A 9,654-nucleotide genomic window follows, 5' to 3' on the forward strand; every position below is an offset into this window, starting at 1 on the left:
CGAGGAGGAGGGCTGGCCTCCTAAAACGAGGATGTGATGAGGCGTGTTTACTCATAGGCCATCTGCAAGGCTGTCACAGTGAGGAAGGGATGCTGAGCGCCAAGCTGATGCCGCGTGGGCGTCATTTGAACATTTGCCTCTCTGGGCAACAGAGAGCAGCAACAGATTGTTCTGATTGAGACAAACCTTTCCCCTACTTTTTCCTCTGTAACTTGCTTAAGTTGACACGTTTGTTGTCCCCCTCCCCTCACTTGACAATGACATCTGGAGAACACTCATTATGTTTTCAATATTTAATATAGAATTAATGCTGAATTAATTAAAATTGTGCTTTAGGCAGTTTACTTATCTCCGCTAACAACAGCCTCCCCAGCCTGACTCACTCACGGTGGAAATCAACAGACACTTAGTGTGTCGCTGATACAGAAAAAGTGAAGACAGGGAATTTGGGGGAGCCCCCCTCCACTCCCAATTCCCGCCAATGTGCTATCAGCATTGCCCGCTCTTCGTGGAGCTTTCGTGCACTCTGACCTCCATCCCCGTGCTGTTGCTTCTTGGAAGTGTGGGTGCTATGCAGGAAGGATGTCAGGAATGTGTTTACAAAATCTCCAGGAGAAGACTTCTAGGAAGACTTGAGAAACAGATATCCCAGCCCGGGGGCTGCGAACAGACAGAGGCAGCTTCCTACGGAGAAAGGATGACATCGAGAAGTCTAAGAAAAAATTCATGGAGTCGCTGGGAAATAAATGGTTCTAACCACCGTCTGAGAGAGTCACTCTAAAGATCGGTGCTGGAGATGAGAAGAGACATGACCTTCCCTGAAGGACACTAAAACAGTTGAAATGGTGAAGAGATTCCTTGCTAGTCGTGTTTTAAAAACACCATCGTCACCGTTACATCATTTGTTCTTTGAAGCATCTTGAGAAGCAGACAGCTTTATTTCCAGTTTAGACAGAAGACAAATAATAAAAGGGAAATGGCGAGTTTCTCCAACAGGCAAGTCAAAACTTGCACACAGACTGTGTCTACATCCTCCTCAGCCACTGTCTGTAACTTGAGTTCTGATCATTACCTCACTGGCTTGTTGTGAAATAAGTAATTAAAACAATGCAATCCAGAACAAAACAATCCAGAACTTAATGGATGTTGCGCTGGCTGTGGGCTTCTATTATAATAGAATTGCTAAAAACTGTTCTGTGAAGATAATTGAACTTGAATAGACTGCTCCAAAACCAAGCTGCCAGTGCAAGTAGTGTGTACATTAAGGCTAAAATCCAAGCTCTTCCCATGATCAAAAGAGAGCTCTGGGGAGATAGAAAACTGGTATGAGTTTTGGGCTTCCATCTCAAAGATAATAAAAGTTTTAAAAATGTCAGTGCAGTTACCAGTCTGCTCTCAATGGGCTACTGCTACTCATAATTGAGAAAGGCAGGACCTGCTGCCAGTAAAAACCGATACAATAAACTCAGGTCCAGTCACACAACAGAACCATCGGAAACATCAGGAAATGATGGGCAAATCTCCACATTGTTATCATGCCTGTCCTGGATATTGTTTGAAGTGAGCGAAGCAAGACAGACAAGAAGACACGTGTGAGACAACTACTCATTCAAAAGCAAGGCCAGTAAACACATGCATATGATTGATCAACACATACATACTCTGTGTAATACAACCAGGCTAACACTTTGCATATACAAGACAAATATATTACAAGAGGATAAAGTAGTCAAAATATATCTGTGTGAGAAATTACAAAATACTAACACATGTTAGATGTAAAATTTTCTCAAAGAATAGAACATGTTCGGCCTGACTAATCTGATATAGACTCCAGTTCACATCATACCTGACAGTGAAGATGACCGGTGTCCCTGTGAGTAGACAGGACAGGGGAGTGCCTACCTCTCCATTCCTCCAGCCAGTGAAATAAAAATCTCATATGGTATGAATTGTCTCCAGAAAAACATCCTTTACAGTTGCCAAAGGTACTTCTAGAAGGACAACAAAAGGCTTTGTCATGGTTACAGTACACAAGATAAACATACAAAGACCATACTTCCACATCAAACATGTGGAAGTCAAAATTTAAAATATGCTACCTTTTATAAATGCTCACAAAACAAACAATTAATCAACAGAATATGCACCAAGTTTGTGGCTAAAAAGTAAAAAGTGCCAATGAAAGAAACACAAGACTAATTCCACGAAGAGCTTCACCCATTTCCTGGGTTGGGAGATTCCTTAAAAGTAAAAATTCCAAATCCTCTTTGTTCTATGTGCAGGTCTAATACCATCCTCGTGAAAACTACCATAAGAATAGATATTAAAAACCTGATTATCTGAAAACAAAAGAACTATACAGCTCAAATAATTTTGAAAAGGAGGAATAGAATGAAAGTCTGCCTGCTTTATGAGTAGTTATGAGCAGTTAAGAGCCTGTGGTATTGGCAGAGAAATAAACACATAGGCTTACGGAGCTGAAGAAGCAGCCTCTAAATACATCTGAGGATAGCCCAAACTTTGACAGAGATGTAAAAGCAATTCAGCAGAGGAAAGACAGTCCTTCTGCAAACAGTACTGAAGAAAGTGAGGCCAACTGACAATGTCCTCGCAGCTTAGTAAAGAACAAACTTCAGGGGTTGGGGATTTAGCTCTGTGGTAGAGCGCTTGCCTAGCAAGCACAAGGCCCTGGGTTTGGTCCCCAGCTCCGAAAAAAAGAAAAAAGAAAGAAAGAAAGAAAAGAACAAACTTCAATGTAAAATGTAAAGAATAAGACTGTCAAAATGAAAAGACCAGTGGAATAGCTCGGTGGTTAGGAGCACTTCTTGCCTTGTGGAGGACACAGGTTCAGATACCATCACCCACATGGTGCTCAAAATCATTAGTAATTCCGGTTCCAGGGGAGCCAATGCCCTCTTCCAACATTCTCAAGCACCAGGCACCCACGCTGTGCACATCCACACATGCACCGATGCCATCCATGCACATAATGCACCCATGTTGTGCACATACATGCACCCAGGCAAAACAGTCACACATAAAACTTAAAAAACAAAACTGTCAAAGGAATATTGAAAACACAGAGAAATGCTATGTTGCCCAAGGAAATATTCAACAGAAAAGGTACTCTGAAATTATTCAGCAGTTCTTTACATCACATACATACATCCCCTCTTAGAATTTATCTGGAGAAATTATATGCATGAAATGTTTTAATGCGGGTTTTCACAGCACCTTTGTTCATAATAGCCAAAAAAAAAGTAGAATGGCCCTTCAGTGAGTGATAGGTGAAGACATGTGTTGACCTGTGCCATGGACCAAACTCAGCAGTAAGGAACCTGCTAGTAACAGGAGCGTGGGTTCAGCCATGACAAGCTAGACCAAAGGGAAAGGACCAATCATAAAACGTCCCATGCAGTATGACCCCATGTGTAATATTCTTTTCAAAACTAACTTTAGTAATTCTTTAAGAACTTCTCATAATACATTCAATATTCACCCTAAACTCTTCCCATTTAATCTCTGACATTCTTACTCTGTAACTTTATGTCCTTCATGGCTTTACTTTAATAACCCGAGAACTCCAGTGTGTGCTCTCTGTATAATCCTGAGTGTGGCCGAGCTACCATGGAGGGGGCCATTAAAGGAAATTGACTCTTCCTCCCCCAGAAGCCATCGGCTGCTCAGAGCTTCTCAGTTAGGGATGAGAGCTCGAGTCCTTTTCCTTCTCTGTGCTAGAATTTTGATTGGCTCGTTCCTGTGCTTTTCTTGTGTATAATCACACCCACTGTGGGTGTACTGATGCTTTGGTCCTGCAAGGTGCAGAAGACACTGTTCTGCTCCTGTTCTCCCCAACTTCGGGCTCTTATGGTCTTATTAACCCCCTTTCGTTGATTGGCCCTAAGCTTGAGGAGTGGTGTCCTCTACACAGCTTTCATCCACTACACAAATAAACCTCGCTGATGAGGTCTCCGTGTTCTCTAATCCACAGCTATAAAAATACAGAATTAGAGGGCAGCCTGGTACCACGTTCATTCAACACAGGTGGAGCAGTAGACTAACACCTGGAGCCAAAGACCTTCCCAACCCTGGGTCCTTGCTCAGATCTTCAGTACCAGACATGTGTTTCCTTCAATCAGAAATCATTTGTTAGCCCCATGACATTCATACCATGATTCCACCCATGTTCCTACCTGGTCAGAGTAGTCATATTTTTTTCTTTTCTTTCCATTTTTTTTCCAGTACAGAGTTCAAAGCTGAGTCAGACAGTAGATGACTTTCCTCCCAGCAGCCTGCATATCATGTAGTACTGTGAAAGCCAGCCAACAGGGGGGCAAGCTTCCTGACCAACACTGACAGATGTCTTCATGCCCTTTGACTAAAGGGAGTGCTGTCTTCAGCAGTAGGATACTACCATTGCGTGTTTGTGTGCAACCAAGAGTAATAGCAATATCGTGCATTGTGTTGTGGGTCTCTGAACTACCTCTAATCAACAACATGAAGAACAGCAGTATTACCCACCCTTGGCATAGGCTTCTCCATTAGCAACCTAGGTCTTATATGATGAGCATAATCCCGTGTAGGGTAACTGTGGAGAAACTGTTTTCTATGAAGTTTGTGTGTGTGTGTGTGTGTGTGTGTGTGTGATACATTCTTAGCTTGCTTTTTCAAGCATCCTTAGATGCTTGAAACAAAACATTGCCCTACCCTCTCATCCCTTTCCCTACTTAAACTTTCCTGTCTCACCATTCCCTCTTTTCTCTTCACGTTACCCGTGTTCCACTACCCTCTGTCTCTTAAGATCTTGCCTTTTCCTTCCCACCGGTGAGCCTTTCCTAGTTTTCTGGCTTCCACAAGTACTCCAAGTTAAACACACAAATTAAAAGACTTGACACTCAGGTCCACAAATGACTGACAGATGATAGCTGTTCTCCTTGCCGTGTGTTATCTTACTCAGTGTGTTCTCCAGCTCCACCTGTTTACCTGCCCATCTCATATTTGGTTTTCTTTACAGCTCCATAAAACCCCGTTGTATATAAATACCACATTTTCACTATCCTTCTAGTCAGTTGCACGGACATCTAGGCTAGCTCTGTACTTAGCTACTGTGAATAAAACAACATTGAATATGGGCAATAGTAAGAAATGGAACGTTTTATAAAAGCCCAGGAGTGATCTATCTACGTCATCTAGTACATCTATTTCTAGGTTGGTTGATTTCTGCTGGAATTGCTACACTGGCTTCTCTATCATGCACTCTCACCAATCGTGTTTGAATTTTCCCAGTTCCACAGGCCCTTGGCATCATTTGTCAAATATTAGCACAGCTACTCCTGGCTATTTCTTGGTCTCATTTGCTTAAAATAACTTTTTTATCCACTTACTCTGAGGGAGTGTCTATTCTTGATAATAATGTGTGTTTTTTTTTCTTTTTTAAGATTTATTTATTTTATATATGTGAGTACACTGTCGCTGTGTTCAGACACACCAAAAGAGGGCATTAGATCCCATTACACATGGTTGTGAACCACCATGGAATTGAACTCAGGACCTCTGGAAGAGCAACCAGTGCTCTTAACCACTGAGTCATATCTCTTAGACAAAAAAAAATCCTGTTTTCTAATCCAATCTGCTTGTCTGCATCTCTTTGACAAGGGGTTAAGGAGGTTATTATTAAGCGTTATTATTGAACAATGTGCATTTATTTCTACCTTCCTTGTTTTTACAGCCTATTCTTAGATATCTTTTGATTAACTCTCCTGAAAATTTTACAGGAAATTTCTCCTGAAATTTTTTCATTGTGACCTTGTGGGTGTGTATTCATCTTTATCTTCAGACTAAAATATCCCTTCCAATACCCTCTGTAGATCTGGCTTAGTTCTTATAAACTCCTTTCTTTGTTTTGTCTTGCTATATTTTACTTCTCATTCAAACTTAATCGTTTTTCAGTATATATTATGGGTTAGCACCTATCTTTCAGAACTTGAAATACATCTTCCCAGGCCCTTCTGGGTTTATAAGTGATTCGTTCATTCTCTCTCTCTCTCTCTCTCTCTCTCTCTCTCTCTCTCTCTCTCACACACACACACACACACACACACACACACACACCTTCTACACACACCTTCTACTATTTTGAGATTTATTTATTTATTTTATATGTGTGGGTACACTGTCACTGTCTTCAGACACACCAGAAGAGGGCATTGGATCTTATCACAGATGTCTGTGAACCACTCGTGGCTTCTGGGTCTTGAACTCAGGACCTCTGGAAGAGCAGCTGGTGCTCTCAACCTCTGCTCCATCTCTCCAGCCCCCTCCACTTTCTCTCTTATTTCTTTTTTATTGTATTTTTACTTGTACAGAGTGCTGAGCCACTTCCACTGTAGGGAGGCTTTCCACTGAGGGATTTTTGTTCGACTTATTGATATTTTCCAACATCATTTGTTTGGGCTTCCTTCAGCAATTCTGCTTCTATTTTTATATCTCTGACTTCTTCATTCCATTCAGTTCTGTCTTGTTCCTTTGAAGTATACTCAGGCCTTGTTTGGATTTCTTAAATTGTTCTTTTGAATTCTTCATCTGGTGGCTCTTCCTAGTCATTTCCATGAGTTATTGCTTTGAGAAGAGTGATTTGCGGAGTAGATATGTTGTCTGGTTTTTATGCTTCCTATATTTCTACCCTTGGACTTGTACACCTGTACTTAGTTTGATGGTTGAGTCTTTTTCTTTCTTTCCGCCTTTCTTTCTTTCTTTCTTTCCTTCTTTCTTTCTTCCCTATTTCTTATGTTTAAAATTCTAATCACCTATTTTCCTCTCAGTGGTAGCAATTTGAAGTTCAGTTGAGGACTAAGTCCTATAGGGCTGAAGTATCTTTCCCGCTGTGCAACTAGTATTTAGGGCAAAAGGCTCTACCCAGAGTCTTCTTCTGATTGCCAAGTACTTTCCTCTGTCAGAGCCTTCTACCTGGGTCTAAAGTTTTTCTCTCTTGTGGAATTTTACATATATATATATGTAAATATATATATACCTGTAGACCTTACCCAGAGTCAGCTCTGGTCTTCACACTGATCTCTAAGCTACTGCTGTTGCTATTAGGAATGTTCCTGCATATCTGTGGGCCTAACAGTGTTGAAGCTGGCTCTCATCCTGGACCTGAGGATTCCTTTGATGCAAGAGGCTCCACACTCCCAAGCGACGACAAGCGTTACCTCTGCTGAGGACTGTCCTGCTCCCTGGGTCTCCAGCAATTGATGAAACTGCTGGGAGATGTGGAACTTCATGAGCATCTGTGGGTCTAACCTGGAGTTGAGTTCTGGTTGGTATTCTTGAAAAATGCATGTAGGCACAGAGAACAATGCTTCCGGAAATCAAGCAGAGTAAGGGAAAATCTAAAAGGACACCAAGATGCTTTCAGTGATAGGAATATTCTACATTAGTGGCAGAATCCCATTTGTGCTGCTGTCCTGGGTGAGCTGTGATGTATTTTACACTTTGTGTTGCATGGTGCACTGTGCTGTACCTAGCATGATACCTGGTTGGAATTTGCAGACTGTTACCTTTGGTGGATTCTGAATGAGAGATACACAGGATTGGTCTTTGCTATTTCTTATAACAACTCAAAGGTTCACCAACAGATTAATGAATATAAAGTAGATACAAGTGAATATATATATATATACACACATATATATACATGATCATACATACATTGTTCAATCTTAAGAATAAATACAATCTGATACATGCTACAACATGCATACACATGGAAGACACTCTGCAAAATGAAATAAGCTACATGCAAGAAGATAAATCTGAGATACTTGAGAACTCATCTTTTTAGAGATAAAAGGTAGAAGCATGGAAAGTTATTCAGAGGAGGGTGAAGGGAGGTGTTTCATTTCCTATCGCTGTGATAAAATATTCCTGACAAAAGCAACTTAGGGAGGAAAGGGTTTGTTGACCCACTGTTCCAGGCTAACAGTTCATCCTTACGGGAAAGTCAAAGCGGCAGGAACTTGAAGTAGCAGATCATGCTACATCCACAGTCAAGAGCACAGCACAGCGAACTAAGTCATGTATGCCCAACTTGCTGTCCTTCCCATTCAGGCAAGGAACCAGCCCATGAAATGGATTCTCTCCCCTCAATCAGCCCAGTTAGGAAAACCCCTCATGGGCCTGCCTGCAGACCAACCTAGTAAATAATTCTTTATTGAGATCCCATTCCCAGGTGGTTCTAGATCATGTCAAATTGATCATGAAAACCATGAATACATACAGAGCTTCACTGGGGGATGATATAAACCATCTAGAAATGACAGCAGTGATCGTTGTTAAGCTCTGAGAATAGTGTGAATGTTAATGAGTGGTACTCTTAAAGTGACATTGTATATACTCCACAGAGAATACACATTGCTACAATATAAAAATCGCGCACACACACACACACACACACACACACACACACACGCCAAAGCCAGCAGAACAGCACCAAAGAGATTTAAAGGTCACGATTCGGAGAAGAGAACAAGATGAGGGAATGGGGAAGTAGACGTAATAACCTTTCCATTGGCAGACTGACTTGGTAAAGACTTGTTGCATAATTATAGTATAATTATATTTAAGATGTAAAATCCCTACAGAACAAAAGGTCACTGACAGAAATACGTCGCACTTTGCTGGCTCATGGCATAAATACACAGAAGAAAAAGACTGTAAAAAAAACAAATCACAAAAGTGTAAATGTTTTCATCATCGTCCTGGGCTGTTCGGAGCCAACCATTCATGTGCAGTAAAGACAACGCAAGTGAAGGGGTTTATTGGAGTTCCAGGGAACTGACACTTTCATCATGAAAGGATAAAGAAATAAACCAGAAATGGGGAGAGGTGACAATTCTGTAGTCTCCCAAACTGAGTTCTGCAGAGGTCCACACAGACTTCTTTCTAAGTCAGACAAAAAGCCTTGCAAGTAATTCATCACGCAAGCAAAGCACCTCTGTAAGGTGAGGGAAGGCAGGGTGTGCTGAACGGGCAGTGCTCCTTGAGTCTGTGCTTTACCGTGGACTCCAGACTGAGCACAGAGTCCGGCAACCCTAGCTGGCAACGTGCGGAGAGAAGGCAAGAGAAAGCTTGCCCTCCTAGACCACAGACAGACAATAGATAGCAGGCAGAGTTATGCTGAGTCTCTGTTCCACGCTCAGCAGCAGCAGCTCCTGTGCCTGTTGAGTCAGCCAAGAGCTACCAAGAAATTCAGGCAGCACCATGTAAAGGGAATATGGACGCCAACTAAGCTGGCGCCAGATTCCTGAGTCGCAATACCAAGAGAGCCAATAAAACGTTTACCTTGAACCTTAGATTTACAGACTTATGAGTTAATGGCTTTCTTGGGCCTACAGTGACTTTGTTTCACTGTTCTAATGGAGGTGTGGGCTCATATCTTCCGCTAGGGGGCGCCAACAGCGTTCGCTAATGACATTGCCTACAATCAGTAGCCTCATATGATTACTTAAATAACACTCCAGACTGGGACTGATTTCGTTTTCAAGACGCTTCAGGGCACCCCTGCCCACATGCGGTCAGCCGTGCTCGGGGGCTTCCTATATGTGGCAGTGAGGAACTGTTCGCCATAAAACAAGATGCTGCCATTGCCTG

This window comes from Rattus norvegicus, chromosome 4 (assembly GCF_021556685.1).
Source record: "Rattus norvegicus strain SHRSP/BbbUtx chromosome 4, alternate assembly SHRSP_T2T, whole genome shotgun sequence".
Lineage (NCBI taxonomy): Eukaryota > Metazoa > Chordata > Mammalia > Rodentia > Muridae > Rattus > Rattus norvegicus.